Here is a 20,164-nt window from a genome sequence, read left to right on the forward strand (position 1 = left end):
TCTATCTGAATACAATATAAGATACAGATGAGAGAATCCTGGATGAGGGGAGGAAATTGTACAAAAAATCATTAGAACAAGTAAAATGTGAATAGGGACTGTATATTATTTGACTTTTACACTAGTGATACAGTTCAGGGTTTTGAAATTTTCACCAACCCCAATATAGGAACATGCCTAGGCTCTTAGCAAATGATGAATAATTTTGGGTTAAAGAGACATAGTGTCGGCAAATGATACATAGTTCACAAAAAACTATAAAAACACATGCCAGGAGAGGGAAAAGGGAGAGAGGAAGAAAGGAAGAGGTGAAGAGACAGAAAGCAAAAATTCTGTCTGGGTGAAGAATATATGAGTTTCTTCTATGTGATTCTTACAAATCTAAAATCATTTAAAAAATCAACTGCTTTAAGTATACTTGGGAAATTTATGAATAAGTGCTAAATTTGGAAAAATTTAATGGTTTATATTTTAACAAAGAGGACATTTCTTGGGATTGGAGGACAAGTAAAGTACTGCTTTTATTATAAAAGATTCATTATTTTATCTATGCCCATGTATCATTTAAATTATATTTAAGTTTGTAAAATACCATTTCACCTATTTATTAGATTTGCTAAAAATTTGAAGGCTATTCATATCCATCAAACTTTTAAATGTCCATGAAAATTAGCACTCCCATTACATCATTGCTTTGTGGTATTCTGAAAGGTGATTAAATAATAATGACTAAAACCAAAATGATACATAACTGATGATCCAACAATGCTATACCTAAAAATCTATTATATAGCATTAGGAGCCAAACTAATTAGAATTTATCCATAATTACAACACTTTACAGCATTTTATGTTGCAGCAAAACAAATTTAGAAAAATTAACCCACATTTTCCAAAACAAAGCAGACTGACATTTATCATTTGTACTCTATATCCAAGGACAGATCTGTAGAAAAGTTGTACTTCTTGATTTGAAAATATATTCATCATATATTAAGGGAACCAAAGTTACAAAATACTACCTATGATTCTGATCATACATTTGCAAATAAATTCTACATAAAGGTATGTATATAAGCTGAGAAACGTCACTGGCTGTTATGTATATTACAAATGATTAATTTTTATCATCCCTGGGAAATAAAGAAGGTGGAGGACAAAGGATTTTTATCACTGAGTACTTCATTCTTTGTGGCCATGTTTCAATGTACTACAATCCTAAGTGCAAAAAAAAAAAAAAGACAACACTTGGCACTCAGCTTTAAGATACAAGAATTCCAAGGATTAAGTTATTTCACTCATTTTTAAATTTAATTTCATATTTTATAATGTTGAAGATTCAGTAAACTGACATAGGAATGGAAGACTTCCTTTTACCTCTGGTTTCTAAGCTGAAATACCTTCATCAATCTAAAACTGACCTCCTACTTTAGGTTGGGGAGTCCTACATGAAACTATGGCATGTGGTCTAAATCTGGCCCATCACCTGTTTTTTTGTTAAGTTTCACTATGACAAATAGTACACATCCGTTTATAAAGTGGTCATAATCTGCTTTTCACACGACAATAACCCAGTTGAGTAGCCCCAACGGTGTCGACTTTTTATTTTTGGTACCGGAAATCGAACTTGGGTCCTTGCACTTGCACAGCAGGCGGCAGAACCCCTGAGTTAAATTCCCGGCCCAACAGTATCGACTTTAAAGTCTAGTCCCTTAAAGACAAGAAGTGCTGAACCACAACACAGAATATAAAATAATGTATTACTGGGTATTTCATTTCAAGTAACTTGAAGGCATCTGATTAGGACATTAATCTGTTATCAAGATAATCATTCTGATCTTGAAAAATGTTAACACATGGCCAGGGATTTAGCCCAGTGGTTACACTGCCTGCTGCACAAGCACAAGGACCCGAGTTTGATTCCCAGTACCAAAAAAAAAAAATGTTAACACAAACAATAAGATACATGATGAATACTGGGCCGGGGATTTAGTTCAGTGGTTCCACTGCCTGCCTTGAAAGCATAAGGACCTGAGTTTGATCCCCAGTTCCAAAAAAAAAAAAAAAAAAGATACTTGAATACTAGTACTATAAAAGTAATTTCGCTGCATGTAAAATAAATAAGAATTATGAAAGAAATGGAATCATACCTAAGAATACAGCTAATAGAACAGTCTAATATAATGAGAAAGGAGACAGGCATCACTACACATATTTCTGAAATTTGAAACCACAAAATAATACGTTTCTAAAAACTACACCATTTCAAATTAAGGGATTATCCCCTATCCTAAAATCTTGTTTTTATCCCTAAGACTGATAAAAGAGGTGATATTTTTGGATGTGTCCATTGTACAAACCTATCTATTAATGTTGGGCAGGGCTGGGGATTTAGCTCAGTGGTTCCACTGCCTGCCTCATAAGCGTAAGGACCCAAGTTCGATCCCCGGTAGTGAAAAAAAAAAAAAAAAAAAAGACATGTTGGGCAATGAATTTAGTAGTTGTATGATCCAGGAGTAGACAACTGAAGTTTAATATAAGCAGTATTTATATTAATCTTATGTAGGTTAAGGGATAAACTAAGGAAAATAAAGAAATCAAGGTAATATGGGATAAACTAAAATCTCTTTAGTACACTGAGTTTTTTACTCCAACCCCAAAAAACAAGCATATTACTTATATGACCCATAAGAAAATGATGGAACTACATGCTCTACAAAATGGTATCACCATGCTCTACACATCAGTGTAAAGATCTGGCCTTCCATTACAGCCACAGTGCTGATGGGATACATGTCTTAGCTCTGAGCACTGAAGAAGAGTTGAACTTCACTCAATCTTAGATCTTAACCCAAAGTGAGGCCCACTATATTCAGCAAGAAGAACAGAGTCTAGTCTAGATAAATCAAGGATTTCAGATTATCATGCTTAACACTGTCCTAAAAACAGTAGGTTTCTAATGCAAATGCAAGTATACAAATGGAAATACAACTGGCATACAGAAGACACTCAGCTAGTGAAAAAGCCTACCTATAATATGGGATGCAATTTAACTGTTCATGGGGTCACATTAATTACAATTCCCACAAATTTCTCTTTCCAAACGCAAAAAGAAATACATTAGGGAATATACCACAAGACATAGAAGCAAAGACATGTTTATAGCAGAGAGCAGTACTGAATATTCCAGGGAATCACTTGCCAAAAAGCAGGTCACTTCTATTCCTGAGCCTGCTTCTATAAAAGTTGTGATGTGCAGTGATGGCAATAATGTCCCAGACAGGAGAAATAATAAAATATTTTGGTGATGCTGTGTATAAACCAGTGCAAAAAGCATATATACATATTATATATATATATATATATATATATATACATACACACACACACACACACATATATCACTTGTCAACACTTTCACCATGCAGGAGAATACAGGAGATTGCAAATGGAAATAATAGGTTAGCATACAACTATAACTGAAGATATTGAGTATTTATTGATTCTCCATAAAAACACTCCCACAATTCTAATGCTAAATAATTCCCAAGCAACAAAACTTACTGTAGGTAAATGATGAAACTTATTTTCCTTCCTATGACCATTTGTTGTGATTTGAGTATCCATCTCATATTCCAAATTATTTTCATGCTATTTAAATACCTATTCATTCTTTGAATCAGCATTTCCTGTGTAGCTTCTTAGTGCTAATTTATATAAAAGTTCAGGGGCTTAAAAGACACTGCACAAGAGAACACTAGTGACATATTCTATATTCCATAGGACTTTATCAAAAGCCAAAATCCACTATTAAAACAGCCACATGTATTCTTTCTGCTTTTCAGGATGTTTCATGTACAATTTGGGATGAAAATAAAGGTAAGAAAACCTGTATTTTAACTTTTTTTTACAAGACAGGATCTCTCTAGGTAGTTCAGGTTGGCCTGGAATTATATTGCCCAGGCTGATCTCAAACTTGCTGTCTTCTTGTTTCAGCCTCCCAAGTGCTAGGCTTACAGGCGTGCACAACCCATACCTAGAATTCAACTTTCAATTTAATTTAATGTTCTGTAACAGTAAGAGACAACTGTGAAATCCTTGATTGAAACAACCTCAAAATAATAATATACAAAAGTTTTCATGAAAAAGAAAATTTTGCACAACTTAGACAAGAATCTAATCTATAATCAACATGGCCAAGAGTATCTTAAAAATCAGAATGGAGGATTTACTGCTCTTACCTGGAAGAAAGATCTCTTTGGTCCTTCAAAGAGGCATGTGAAAGAAAAAAAAAGTAATGTTTGAAAGTATTTAAAGAACCTTCACACATTCATGAAATGAAAGGGTGCTAAGTACCTCCTGAACTCTTCAACACTGGGTTATATGCTGCTCCTATATGGTCACCTTATATGTCTACTAATAATCAACAGTATCTTCAATCATGACCCTGGCAATAAAATTCAACTTGCCATTGTCATTACTGTCTATATGATTAGCAGCAAATTCTACTTCCTACTAACTTTGCTCTGACATCTTTTTAGACCACTTTTACTTTTCTACCTGATGTGCATATCGTGTCTTTCTCCATCAACCAATGCTACTTTTATTCCAAAACACTGAGACAGAACATTTAACGTTTACCGTGTATACAGACAAAGAAAGAGATTGAGGTCTCTCTTCCTATCATGTCACTTTTTACCCTTGAGACAGCATCACAAATAACTGGGACTACTATGCCACTGTCCCTGGTTTACATGACATGTTTTATGGTCAGAGGAAATAAATCAAAATCTACATAATGTACATGTAAAAGTGCACCCAAATTCAAGAATATCCTTTTCTCTTCTACTGCATCTAAGTGATTAACACTACACAGTTTGTATGCGTTATGGAATGCATGCAGGGTTAAACTGATTTCAAAATAGTATATATTCTCATGTGGAATATAAAAGAGAGAGGTGATCAAGGCAAGGGGGGATGGAAGGGGATATCAGGGGAATAGGGAGTTCTGGGAGTGGGAATTATCAAAGTATACTATATACACATAAATATACAAAATGAAAATAACTATTCTGTGTAAATAATTATCATTCATAGCCATTTAAAATTTTATAAAACAAATTGGATTCATTTTCAAACTGCACAGCAGAAGTTACTGGCTCTTGCTACAAAGAAAATATATACAATGGTGTGTGGATTTATATGGAAATGTCAGAGAAGGATCTAAAATTTCTAACGTCTCAAACTGGTAGTACACCTCATTAAAAACTGGAAAATATGATTTACCATGATCAACATATTCACACAGAAAAGTTCAGAAAAAATAAAGTATAATGATTTAGATTATATGAAAATTTCATGCAGCAAAGCACCTAAAATTCTTAAAATGGTTGCACTTTAGTAAGAACTGTGGGAAATATGGAAAAGGTGATATACCATGATCATCATATGCAAATATCAAAATATTTTCAGAAGTCCTTTCAATAATGAAATTATTTTGAGATTTCATTAGTATTATTGATCACAATATTTTCAGAATATGAACACAAACTTCTCTCATTTCATGAATTAGGCCACAGAAACACACCTTCATTCTTTGTGATCTTTTCCTGCAGATTTATATGTGACTTATTCTATCAGTCTAATGCTCATAAGATGAAATTCGTCAACCATCCATTTTTGGATCAACCTATCTATGCATTAATACATCTACCAAGCCACTCTGAAATCACTCATCATGCAGTTACCAGTTATGCAACCCTCATCCATGCAATGATCTCTGTATTTATCCATTTTTCTAACCATCAATCTTTTAAAAATTCATATATCTGCAATGACCCATCCATATATTTCATTTGGAATCTATTCCAATCTGAACATCTAGGATCTACTTGTCATGTCTTCACTTAATGATTCCATTTATGTAGATATGCATATATTGGAGTCTTTCTTTTATCAATGCATTTACCTTGTATAATCCATAGTATTCTACCTACCCAATTTTGCATGCATCCTTCCATTACTGTATCCTGAATTCCACAAAACATTCTTACATTGATCTTTCAAGCTCATTCTAAAGTCTTATATAAGCATACAACACATACAAAATTTCATTACTCATTTTCCTTACACCAATCCGTTCTTCTATTCAACCTTCCCTGAATACATGTGAATGTATTCATCTTGAATTCCTATAGGCGGCTTTCCATCTATACTCAGTTAAAGTCACACTCACTAACTTCAAATTCTCACTGACAAAACACCATTCTTTCACTCATGAGAAGATCCTCATAGGTCTATTCTGACGGTATGAGTTCTTTATTGGAAGGTTTTCTCTTCTTGTGTTTCCTTTATCTCAACACATGGGTCTGTGCTCACTGCAGATTGTGTATGTGTGTGTGTTTGTGTATGTGTGTGTGTGTGTGTGTGACTCTGCGGATTCACATGAGGGCCTTTATACTTAGCTACATTTCCAGCCCTTTTTGAAATTGTGGTTCATTTGAGACAGGGTCTCTTTAAGTTGCTAAATTGCCCATGCTGATCTTTAATGTGAGATCTTCCTACCTCAGCCTCCAGAGTTGTGGGATTACAGGAATGTACCATTACACCCAGCTTATTCACCACAGGTTAAAGGCTGCTAAAGACACACACACATGACACATACCACACACTTTACTTTTGTAGAGCTGGGGATCAACCCCAGGGCCTTACACATGCTAGCTAAGTATTCTACCACTGAACTCTACACACAGCATTTTACAATTCAGACTGAGTTGTACTGCAAAAAAATTACACTCCTAAGATTGTTTTCTTTAAGACAAAATGACCCTTTAGTTTCAACTGTTTTTCATAGTTTTCATTTTGGAGACAGAGGCTCTTTGAGTAGTGTAAGCTGACTTCAAACTCACAATTTTCCTGACTTAGTCTACTCATTATTGGTATTACAAGCATTTGCCACAATACCCAGTTTCAGTCTCAATTCCTTAGAAACAAACAGAACTCTGTGGTTCCTCTGGAGGATACAGCGTCCTCATACTACACGTATTCAAAATAATTAGGCAGATACAGGGAATGAGAAAATGTCTCAGTGGGCAGAAGCAGACGCATGGAGAACAAATGAAAAGTAAGTATTTCACAAAGACTTAATAAAATATTACCCACTGCAATATAAGGGCTCTCTTACTATCTTCCCAGACAGACTACAAAACCCCCATGAAATGGTGATTATTCAGACTCACACCTCTGACACCTCAGAGTTTGAAGTATCTGTGATTTCCCTGTTTCTCCTCTACCACCGTACACTCACAAACAAGGGAAAGATGTATCTTCTAAGATTGCCTGTCCCTGGGGCAGGAGTGGGTACACTGAGATATGAATTACAAATTACCGCAGCTCAGTAATTTGGTGAGGTAATGTCCCGTGGTAGGCCTTCCTGCTGCTCAATGTCTTTTTTTAATAGAAATTTTTTTTACCAGTTTCTTGGAATTGTACCTTTATTGGGTACATAATGTTTTGTTCTCTGTACACAGTGTGGCTTAATTAATTCAAGTTAATTTACATATCCATTACATCACCTACAATTTTGGTGAGCTATGTGAAATTTTACCCTTATTTTGAAATATGCAATTATTGACAATATATTTTACTTTCCTTTCAAAACCATGGGAAATACACATTCCTCGAACATCTTCAACATTAAGGTGTGCATGTGATTAATTTTTAGAACTGCATCTGTTTCCAAGATCTAACCCACAGCTACAATGCATCATGAAAATTTGTACTGCGACAAAGTAGCGAGTATTACCACACCATATTTGGGACCTTAAACTATGATTGACTACAATGAGCACATGACCCCTAAAAAAAGCCCTGTTGGACTGTTACTGTGAGAGATATGTATTGAATTGCTCAAATTTAGAAATTACCCTGTCCATTTGGCTATGATCCCACCATTTAGGACACCAAAACATAAGTATGCTAGATCACATCTGGAAAAAAAGAAAAAAATAGTAACTATGGCTCTTTCCTCCAGCAGTCCAAAGTAAGGCAGCCAAGGTGAAGAAGGTGGCACTAACCAATATGCTTATGAAGAGATGGCCAAAAAGTGGTAAATCCCATTCACACTTTATGTGAAATCCAGACATAGTGAGAGAAGAAGCAGATAGCTGGCTGAAAGGAAAGTAGTAAATGAAGATGTCCCCACTAAGAGACAAACTGTTGAGCCTCTTAAGAGGAACACAATGGAAAGCTAGTTATGACGGCACATGACATGTAGCCTTTTCAGCTGGTCATCTTCCTACCTGTCCTGTGTTAAAAGATGAGATTTCCATACTCAAGAAGTCCAGACTGGGATGTTTAATACCACCATTAATTACCCTCACACAGTTTAACTCAGAACAGCAAGATGCTGAGGCTACACTGATAAAAATTCTCATGACCAATGATAAGAAGATAATTTAGCATAACATCCCATGTAAAACTACGCTTTACATTGCTAAGCTAAAAAAGACAAAAGTAGTCAACTTGCCTTGAAACTAGGTTGAATATATATCATTGAGTTTTCAGTAGATGAAAATACTTGTCCTTAAAATAAAAAAAGGCAGCAAAGTGGTGGGCAAGGTGGCACACGCCTGTAAATCCCAGCACTTGGGAGGCTGAGGCATGAGGATCACAGAGAGTTCAAGGCCAACCCTCATTGCAAAGCAAAACCGTATCTCAAAAAAACAAAATTTACTTCTAAGATATGAGACAGATTTAGTTAAAAGTTATGATTATATTTAAATCTTTTAAATATGTATTAGCTATTATCCTGTTTTATTAACAAGATTTTAAAAGGCCATAATAAATATATGAGGGATTATTTCTTAAATGACCTTCTATTTCCACAAAATAAAATTTAAATACCTAACCATTTCAACAATAATAAATTACTTCATGAAAGTAGATGCACTGGATATATTAAACACACACTTAGGGGGAATAAACCAACTATCACTCATGACCATGTGGCAGTACTGTATTAAAGTTGGGAAATAGGACATAAGCATGCAACAAGGTTCAGGTCCTAACTCAGTAACTTAAGTTTTAAAAATCTAGCTTTAGTAATGTTCCTTTTAGTGACATTATAGACAAAACAGAGTATTTTGATGGTCAAGGCCCTATTCTAAGCCTCTTATATAAATAACTTAATATGTACAAGATCTGAGATAGGCTATTTTTTCCTCAGTTTTAATTTTACCTCAGGGAGTTACAGAAAGATGGTAGAGTGGTGAAGACTAGGGAAACAGCATCTCTGAGATTTGGTGCCCAGCCACTGGCATATTGGAATGAGAGGAAGAGAAGGTGGAGGGAGGTGCATACCCAGGACCCAGCCAAGGATTTAAAGCAAAAATTGGAGCCCACAGGGATAGCAGAAATAAGACTTCAATAAAGAAGGAAGTGGTGGGCCAGGGATTTAGCTCAGTGGTTTTGTTGCCTGCTGTGCAAGTGCAAGAACCCAAGTTCGATCCCCAGTACCAACAAAAAAGAAAAAAAAAAAAGGAGGAAGTTGCAAGCAGTATTTTCTCCCTGAATTACTGTGTGGGAAGGATAGCTCAAATACACTAGTTGACCAGTGGATGAATCAGACTACAATGGCTGGTGAGTTATTAGGATTCAGTCATCCCCCAGGAGAAGACAAATGGCCAGTAAGTAGCCACCCTGGAAAGGGGCCAACTGAGCTCAGAATTCAGAGCAACTGCAAGCTGGCTCCTTCAGGGTGACCCAGAAACAAGTTCAAGTCAGGAACAAGTCAAGGAGCCAACTATGACCCCGAAGTAGGAACACAAAGTGTTGCAGGCTGAACAAAATGGGCACCAGCCTCAAATCCTAAAACCAGCCTGAACTTGAGAACTAAAGGTGGAAGGCTGGTGAGATTATTCACTACCCTGGCGAAAATCAAGGCTGCATTGTTGAGATTAATGAATACAGATGCGGATCCTGCATGCTCACTTTGTCTAGCAGTGACAGCAAAAACACATAAAGTGAACATTAAAAAAATTTTTTTTTCTTGATGTGTTTGCTCGTTTTTATGTGAACGCTATTTCTAGTTTTTTGTTGTTCTGTTCTTGTTTTTATTTCTTCCTTCTCTCTTTCCCTCCTGTATTCTGCACCAGTTTCCCAAAGTTTGCATAAGCTTCCTCTGTCATCCAGCCTTGCCTTCTAATCTCTTGCTCTTCTTCTATTTCTCTATTTTTCCCTCAACCCCTTTTAAATTTTCTCCCAAGGGTAAAATTGGCACACTGAGGACATATTTATTGTATACAATTTTCTGGTTCATTTAAGATTCAGTCATTTTCTAGGATACTTCTGATTCTATCATTCTTCCTGACTGTACTACTTTAGACAAGGTGGCGTAATTGTTCTAATCAGTTGTTCTTGCTAGTATGATCACATTGAGATGGCCTAAGGGTCATAAACTCTACTATATACCTGTACCAAGAAACCAGGGGCTAGACCAAAAAAAGCAGCGAACAATAAATTGAAGAGGTAGAATCTTGCAATAGATTCATAATCAAAAGCTACTCCAAAAGATATCTCTGACAAGTAGTTATTTCCTAAGGGTTTTAAATGCGAGCAATAAAGCCACTTACCATAAGCAATTTGCAAGCATGAACTCAGGAATTAAGACTCAAAAACAACAGAAAATGAGGAGACACTTAAGAAAGATGCAACTTCAAACTTCCAGCTCATGAAAGGCAAACCCAGGGGCCAATGAGGTGGAACAATTCAAAACCCACCCACCTGGACTCTCTGAAGCGGTAACAGCAGAAGTAGCAAAGCAGAGGAATGAGGCTCTAGAAAAAAATCAAATCAGAAATAGTATCCCACATAACTACAGAGATGGTGACCATATGAAAGACATGCTTAGTGACTCTAGAGCAGATAGATACAAAAAATAGAAGAGCTTAGGAAAATGATGGAAACCATGAATGCACAACATACGAAATGGAAACTATGAAACAGATTCAAACAGATATCCAGAAGATTAAAAATTCCATTGAAAATATAGCAGAATGAGCAAATGTGAGGGTAGAATATCAGATGTAGAAGAAAGGACTGTGGGTAGCAACCATGAAAAGAAAGATTGCTTAAAAATAGCAAAGGAATACAAAAAAAATCCAACAGCTGCTAGATGGTGCAAAGAACAACATAAGATTGTTCAGTCAATGAAAAATCAGGAAATAACATACACAACATAAAAAACATGTTCACAGAAGTAATGGCAGAAAACAACCCAAGCAAAGAAAAACCATTTGACATACAGATAATTGAGGCATATAGAACTCCAATTTGCCATTATCAAAAAAATCTATACCAATGCATACAATAGTCAAGATTGCAGAAATTCAACACAAGAACAGAATACTAAAAGCCATTAGAAAAGAAACAAATCAAATATAAAGGAAAGGCCATCAGAATCACAGCAAAGTTCAACACAAACCTTCAAATCAAAGAAAGCTTGAAGTATTTCAAGCCCTAAAAGAAAATAACCTCGAACCAAGACTGATGTATCCCACAAAACAATCTCTCAAAATTGAAGAAAAAAATACTTCTATGACAAAGAACAGCTGAAGACATTCATGAGAACCAAACTAGCACTCCAAAATTTTCTGAAAGACATTCTAGAAAGAGATTACAAGGGGGCTGGGGATTTAGCTCAGTGGTTCCCGCGCCTGCCTCGCAAGCACAAGGTCCCGAGTTCGATCCCTGGTACAAAAAAAAAAAAAGAGAGATTACAAGGAATACAGCCTCACGAACCCCAAAAGAATGAATTCACCAGGCAAGGCAAACAATTAAACAGGAGGAAAGAAAGGGAACCAACAATAGGAAAATAACATGATGAAGATAAGTTAATACATAAGTTACAACCATCAATATAAATGGTCTCAATTCGCCAATGAAAACAGACTTTCAGAATGGATCAAAAAGCAAGATCAAAAAATAAGCTGCATAAAAGAAATATTTAATTCAAAAAAATTTCACTTACTGAAAAGTCAAGGGATGGAAAACAATATTCCACGCAACAGAAACCTGGAAAAAAGCAGGGGTAGCTATTCTATTCGCAAACAACATAGATTTCAAGCCAAGACTGATTAGGAAACAAAGAAGGTAACTATATACTTGGAACAATCCAAGAGGAAGAGAGAACTATCATAAATATAGATGCACCAAATACCAGCACACCTAACTATATTAAGCACATAATAACTGATATGAATAATCAAATAAGCAATAATACAATTGTAATGGTGGAAGTCAATACCTCACTGTCAAAAATAAAGCAACTAGCACTCGCTTTGGCAGCACATATACTGAAAGAAAAAAACAAACACACACAAAAAAAATTGAGCCAGATTTAGCTCAGTGGTTTCGTCGCCTGCTATGCAAGCACAAGGACCAAAGTTCGATTCCCAGTACCAAAAACAAAAATAAATAAAATTGACAAACACTTAGCCAATCTTACCAAAAAAGGAAAGAAAAGACTCAAATATGTGCAATTAGGAATGAAAAGGAGGACAGAATACAGATCCTGTAGAAATCCAGGTCATCAATATGTCGAGAATCTATATTCTAATGGGATGGAAAACTCAGAAGAAATGTACAGGTTCCTACATGCACATGAATTACCAAAGCTGAATCAAGATATAAAAGTTCTGGGGCCAAGGATTTAGCTCAGTGGTTTCACTGCCTGCTGCACAAGCGCAAGGACCTGAGTTCGATCCCCGGTACCAAAAAGAAAAAAAAAAGATATAACAATTCTAAATAAACCAGTATGAATCAATGAAATTGAAGATGTAATTAAAAACCTAAAAACAAAGAAAAGCCCAGGCCCTGATATATTAACTGCTCAATTCTGTAAGAAATTTCCAGTAGACCTAATGCTGCTACTTCTCAAACTCTAATGAATTTGAAAGGGAAGTGATACTCCAAAATTTATTCCTGGAAGCAAGCATTGGAGTAGATCAGAAGATGCAGAAAGAACTCCAAACAAACTCAGCGCCCTTACCTTTGACAAAAGAGCCAAACACTGGAAGATAACCTCTTTCATAAATGATGCTGAGAAAACTGGCTTTCCATGTGCCAAACATTAAAACTAGACCCATATGTTTCACCATGCAGTAAACTGAAATCAAAATGGATCAAAGATGTAAGTATTAAAACAGAAGCATTAAATTTTCTGGAAGACAGAATAGGTAGAACCCTTTAAGACACTGGTATAGGCAAAGAGATTATGAACAAAACCACAACCACACAGGAAATATCACAAAGAACTAACCACCGGAGATTTAGCTCAGTGGTTCTGGCACCTGCCTCGTAAGCCCAAGGTCCCAAGTTTGATCCCAGGTAGCAAAAAAAACAACAACAACAAAGATTAAGAAATTACTTAGCGGCATGGAGTAGTTAAGTTTGAGGCCCTTGATTGAACCTGAGAATCTCTAATGCTAACCCTAAGACTTGCACTCCAATCCTTAGACCCTAACCCTATGACAAAGAAGCAAAGAAACAAAAGTCAGACATAGAACTATTTTAAATGGCTAAAAATAATGTTCAAGATCCAAGACTAAAATAAATTGGTCTAGATAAAAAGGACCAGAGGGCAGGGTTGTATTGTATAATAGCTCAGTGAAAGAATACCTACTTATCATGCCAGATTCCCTGGGTTCAATCCCTAGCATGAAAAAAAAATCCTAGCTCTAATGAAATGTTTATCATTATATCAGAGATTGAAATGGAATGAAAAGAAAGAATGGAAAAAAATTTAAAAAAACAAAAGTGATAGTAAAAAAAAAAAAGGCAAATATTGGGCTGGGATTTAGCTCACTGGTTCTGCCTCCTGCCTTGCAAGTGCAAGGTCCCAAGTTCGATCCCCAGTACCAAAAAAAAGGGCAAAAAAAGCTAACAAAACCTTGGCTAGTTAAGAGTATAAGAATAAAGTAGAGGGCCAGGGATTCAGTTTAGTGGTTCCGCCACCTGCCTCACAAGCGCAAGGTCCCAAGTTCGATCCCTAGTACCAAAAAAATAAAGTAGAATAAAAAATAAGAATTAAAACTTGAAACATTAACAGATTATAAAGAAAGGATCCTAAAAGTAGTACATAAGGAGTTTTACTTCAATAAGTTATATGGCACAGTAATGTAAAATATGCAGACCATAGGTACACTTCACTGGTACAATGCTTGGTTAGCATGCGCGAAGCCCTGAGTTTGATCCCCAGGTCAATAAAACAAATAGTGACACCTTATGTGCATATGCTCAGTAGCCTTTAAGTTGTTCTTCATCTATTATTGGTAGTGAACACTAGGTACAGAAAACTAATACCCGCACACTGAGTGAGGCAGAAGGGCTTAAAATTTCAAGCTTTGTCTGAGGAACTTAAGACGCTGTCTCAAAATAAATAAAAACAGGGCTGGAAATGTTGCTCAATGCAATGACCCTGACATTGATTTCTTGAACTCAAAAGAAAAAAAAAAGATAATTTACATAAAACACATAAACTCATAAAAAAACAAAAGCTATCATGATTAAATTTTTTGAATTTTTGAAATCGTAATAAAAACAAACTGCCAACAACAAAATACTTTACATGATGATTTTACTGAAGAATTCAACCAATAACAATTTTTTTTCTAAATATTTGAGAAATTTTAGAAAACATGGAAACTTTTTTTTAGTATATTATTACACAGATAGCAAAGCCAAAGAAAAATAAAAACTATAGAACAAAATCTCTTAACACTCACCAAAAAGAAAAATCAACACAATTACTAGCAAAATAAATTCAAGAATATATTAAAATCTTGTATACTTTTTCAAAAGGTGATTTGTTCTTAGAATGCAAGGATGGCTGAATTTGCTGGTAAATCATATTGAGAATGAAGGGTGAAGTCTCCTTTGACACAAAAACTCTTATGACAAAAAAATTCTAGTTAATGATTTAAAAAATCACTCAAGAAATTAGGAAGAGAAGGAAGCTACTAATAAGAACTTAAGAGTCAAATATGAAAAACCCACAGCAAACATTATTCTCAATGGTGAAATCCTGAAAGATCTTCTGCTAAGCTAACTACCCAATTAAAATGATCACCAATGAATGAATACTTTTAAAAATAGTTAAGATAGTAAGGTTCAATCTATGTGTACTCCAGCACAATAAAAGTAAAATGAAAGGAAACAGTGCTAGCACAAACTTACTTCTCCTTACTATATTGTGTCTTCTGTTGGCTTAGAAGAGAACACAATAAAAAATCAATACTTCTAGTATCTTTAACTTCCTGTCTAAATATCATTCCTGGCAACAACCACAAATTCAGGCAGAAATAGCTAGTTTCCTAGATAGATCAGGATTTTTAAAAATGATCTTGGACACTGCTTAATGGACAAACAGTTTAAAATAAGGATGACTAAGGGGATGCTGAATGGACAGTTACCCTCTTAAACTCAGTGGTTCTGGCACCTGCCTCGCAATCGCAAGGACCCAAGTTCGATCCCAGAAAAGGGAAGGGAAAGGGGAAGGGAAAGGGGAAGGGAAAGGGGAAGGGGAAGGGGAGGGAAGGGAAGGGAAGAAAAGAAAACCCAAAGTGGCCAAATGTGGAACAGTACTAGCCAATTCAAAAATGATACTTATGGGTTGGGCATGATAGCATACACCTGTGAGCCCAGCACTCAGGAGGCTAAGGCAGGAGGATCACTGTAGGTTTGAGGCCAGCCTTGGCTACATGATGAGTCTAAGGCCAACTTAAACCACATAGTGAAAGCCTGTCTCCAAAACAAACAAAACCTAAAAAATGATACCTATTAATTTCATCTACAGAATTAAGCAAATTTCAATTAATCTATAGATAATTGAACAATTAAATGAAAAAATGTTCTTATATTAAAAATCATAACTGCAAATAAACAGGACTAATGAAGAAGTTTTAAACTTACAATGTATTACTCTATTAGTTAACTGTTTCAGGCAGAAAACATCAATCAATACAAGTCATATTATTAGAAGACAATATGATGCAAAAGTATATTCATGGTATCTCTCACATAAGACACATATCATAATGCACAGAAATTTCCTCTCTAGTAACAAGGTCAACAATATATTCCACCTGATACGTTTCATCCACAAAACTCAAAACTTAAATCTCAATCACAAAGGGCCAATGATGACCAGATACCCTGTAAATTTTTTAGTGTAAAATCACGATAATCAAAAACTAAGGATTTGCTATGCTCAGGAAGGATATGATAACTATATACAATATGGAAACCAACATTAAATCATGGATCACTAAAATGTTAGTGACAGTAACACTGAAAGTAAGGATAAGGCATATGGATCAGTTAATACAAATACATCAGTATTAGTTACAGTAGGAGGAAAATGGGAGACAACTACTGAACCACTTATATATATATAATATATATTAATATATACTAATATATATAATATAATCACTTTAACATGTTTTTTGAGACAGGGTCTCCTTATGCAGTTCAGGCTGGCCTTGAACTCATTATGTAACCCAGGCTGATTTCAAATTTGTGAAAGCCTGAGGCTCACAAATGCTGGGATCACAGGTATGCACCATGCCTGGCTAACATGTTTTTAACACAAAATTTGTAAATTCAAATTTGAACTCAAATCATGCAAATATTTGTTGCCAACCTCAAAATGGTCTCACAATGCCACTAAAACAATACAGAACACAGACAAAAATAGAATGAAGTTTTTCATTTGTGAATATCATTTCAGATATGCCAAATAAAATTTTAAACAAATATAATTAGGAGGTATGTATTAAAAAGTAAATAATTTCCTCACAGGTGAAAGTACATTCTATTTTTTAAAAAGTTAAATTTTATAGGCCGGGGATTTAGCTCAGTGGTTTCGCCGCCTGCTGCGCAAGCACAAGGACCCGACTTCCATCCCCAGTACCAAAAAAAAAAAAATTTTATAGGCTGGGGATTTAGCTCAGTGGCATTGTGCCTGCCTCCCAAACACAAGGTCCTGAGTTCAATCCCCAGGTAAAATTTAAAAAATTTTACCTAATCAATATTTCTAAGCGCATGCATGAAAAGGCATTTTTACTAGAATTGTCATTAAGATTGTCGAAAAATCCATGCATGGTGGCACACACTTGTAATCCCAGTACTCAGGGGCCTGAGGCTAGAGGATCACTGGGAGTGAGGTCAGCCTGAACTACATAGTGAGACCCTGTCGCAAATTTTTTTACAAAATCTTAATAATAAAAGAAAAGTTCCCTTGATGGGAATAGTGGCAACGTATCTATTATCCCAGCTACTCTGGAGGCTGAGAAAAGAAGATCCCAAGTTTTAGGCCAGCCTGACAATATAATAAGATCCTGTCTCAAAATGAAAAGTGAAAGGGGCTGAGGATTCAACTCAGTGGCTTTCTGAGTTCAGTCCCCAGTACTAAAAAAAAATTAAAAGTGTAAAATATTAGGACAGTGTGGTAAACATGTTAGAATGTTCAATGATACAAACAGCTAGCTATGGGACATGTGCTGTAGGTTTGACACCACTGTGCTAGGATGTAGCTTAGTGGTAAAGTACCAATGCTCATTTCACTAAGAAAAGAAAGTAAAAGCAAGCAAAACAAACACCAGAAACACCCTCAAACTATGAAGTTTCACATGAAGTCAAAAAGCTAATGGTACTTTCTTCTTACCATTATAATGTATCAAGAATAATAAAGATGATTTGTGAAAAAAAATTTAAATGAAATTCTCACATTAAAAGATAAACAATCTCCATGTGGTGATAAATTAAGGAAATTTTTGTAAGGCCACAGAATAAAAATGTAAACTCTACTAGTGGTATCTCAACATAATAATTTCATTAGAAATAAAGACATACCTTGCATTTGGATAGGAAGACTCAATTTTAAAGAGCTCTATTCTCTCTATTAATCTATTACATTTGTTGCAAGTAAAATTAAAACTGCATTTTTTCCAACTTGAAAAAGAACTGTCAACCTGAGGAAAAAATGCAAACATAGGGAATATTCTGAAAAAAAAGAAATGAGACAGAACTCAATATAAAACAGTTAGATAGTATAAGTCATGTCAATAATTAAAGTGTTTTTCTATATCATTATGCTTCAACTTTAGTAACAGTTAAAGGGAGTGATTCAACTATTTAATATTTTAACATCACAGTAATGATTAATGGAAAAAGAAATGAAATGACAAAATCACTTGATTGAACAATAGACTACAAAAATTTACAATATTGATGTCCATGTTTGTAAATAAAAACACAAAGTCAAAAATGATAAAACAAAACATGACTGTATTTTAAAACATAACCAAAAAAATAAAACAAAGTAAATAAGAAACACCAAGTATTTTCACAATGGCAATGCATGAAAAAAATCTTTACATATGGAATCATCCATCATCTCTTAGGAATTAGGAACAGACTCTTACGTTATTACAAAGTGAAATGAAAGAAACATAACCAAATTAACACAAAGGAACAGTAATGTTATACAAAGATGAGATGGCTCAACAGTACGATGTATAAAGATGAGAAAGATTAACATTAAGAAAAACCACTCATATTACATTATCAATTATTAGCACATATTGTTATCTAATGTTCAGTTTTCGGAAATGAGGAACTGATTTCAACACTGAAGCACTTACTCCAATTAAGAGGAAATTTACTCAAATATAGATTTTGCATACAGTTTTCAGCGGTGACTGTAATCGACAATTCCAATGCAGCTGAAAAATTCAAATTTACATAAGCATATTTACCACATAGAAAAGTTACAGCTAATATATTAAAATAAATTTTGAAGGCCAGGCATGGTGATCTATGCCTATAATGCCAGCACTCCAGAGGCTGAGGCAGGAGGATTGCTACAAGTTTGAGGCCAGCCTGGGCTACACAGTGAGTTCAAGGCCAGCCTCAACTATACAGTGAGACCCTCTGTAAAAGAACCAAGCAAAAAATAAATTTGTATTATTTTACTTATGAAAAAATGCCAAAACCTTGGTGACAAAATACCATTAATGGCAGATAATACTGAAGATTAAAATTAGAAGGAAAAATATCATTTAAGTAAAAACTAGTTTTGAAAACTCCCTTTTCCTTAAATTCTTTACAAAGAAAGTATAACTGGGCCAGGGATTTAGCTCAGTGGTTTCATCGCCTGCTGCGCAAGTGCAAGGACCCAAGTTCAATCCCCGGTACCAAAAAAAAAAAAAAGTATAACTTAATTTCAAATGTGTCCTGTGAAAAGTCAAAATAAACACATGCATTGCATACTTATGGAAGCACTGCGATGAAGCCCTTGTAGTTCCACCACACTGGACTTCTTCTGTAGTAACGGAGTCACCATTCCAGCCCCTAAGAATTAGTCCATCATCGACAAAAAAAAAACTCAACCATTCTTATGACTAGTACATATTGTCTGCAAAGCCATCTTTTAGTTCTTAGAAAAAGTAGACTTGAGTCCAATGTTTCTGTGCAGCAATGATCTTCAATGGCATATTTGTTAACCTGAGACGTTTCTGAGCACTAGGAAGGCTCTATTTTAGTTTTGAAGACATGGCTGGTAGAAGAAATGGTGTAGGTTCCTTTTCAGTAATCACCTGAGAGGAGAGGCAGAGTTGAGTTTAGAAGCTAACTTAATATCGACAGCAAAGCCTAAGGAAGTGCAACATTCATTCTATTACGAAAAATTCCCTGTGGAATTTTCTAATAAATGGGAGGCCAGGTACTAACCCACTTTTTGAAAGCTTATTAATATGGACTAATTTCTCCAACATTATTCTCATGCTCCTTTTGTCTGTTTCTACCTCTGTGTCACTCATTTATTCGCAGAATTCTAACCTGGAATCTACATACATTTCTTTAAACAAAAAGTCTGAACATTCCAAGGAAAATAGCATAAGGAGTGGAGTCCATTTCCTGACTACATTAAAAATATAGAGGGCCGAGGATTTAGCTCAGTGACACTGTGCCTGCCTCGCAAGCGCGAGGTTCTAAGTTAGATCTCCAGGACCAAAAAATACACAAATTAAAATAAAATTGAGATTACGGTATGTGGTAGCACATGCCTGTAATTCCAGCACTCCAGAGGCTGAGGCAAGAATAT

The 20,164-nt window shown here is 35.3% G+C and overlaps 1 protein-coding gene across 13 annotated transcripts in view; it reads right to left on the minus strand.

Moving 5' to 3' along the window:
- The window catches only part of LOC101706409 (uncharacterized), a 156,318-nt gene that overhangs the window by 110,447 nt on the left and 25,707 nt on the right, over window positions 1-20,164 (minus strand). For 10 of the 13 annotated variants that reach the window (XM_087188223.1, XM_087188213.1, XM_087188228.1 and 7 more), the window contains 3 exons: window positions 18,705-19,658; window positions 17,914-18,032; window positions 4,242-4,264 (listed from right to left, as the gene is read on the minus strand). The gene's annotated coding sequence lies outside the window, so the exon portion shown is untranslated. Of the gene's footprint in view, window positions 1-4,241; window positions 4,265-10,782; window positions 14,593-17,913; window positions 18,033-18,704; window positions 19,659-20,164 lie in introns of those variants that run through there. The other 3 variants (XM_087188221.1, XM_087188220.1, XM_087188222.1) reach the window with 2 other exon arrangements.

This window comes from Heterocephalus glaber, unplaced genomic scaffold (genome assembly GCF_053883595.1).
Source record: "Heterocephalus glaber isolate CG9 unplaced genomic scaffold, H.glaber_assembly_v1.0 deba00001531, whole genome shotgun sequence".
Taxonomy (NCBI): Eukaryota; Metazoa; Chordata; class Mammalia; order Rodentia; family Bathyergidae; genus Heterocephalus; species Heterocephalus glaber.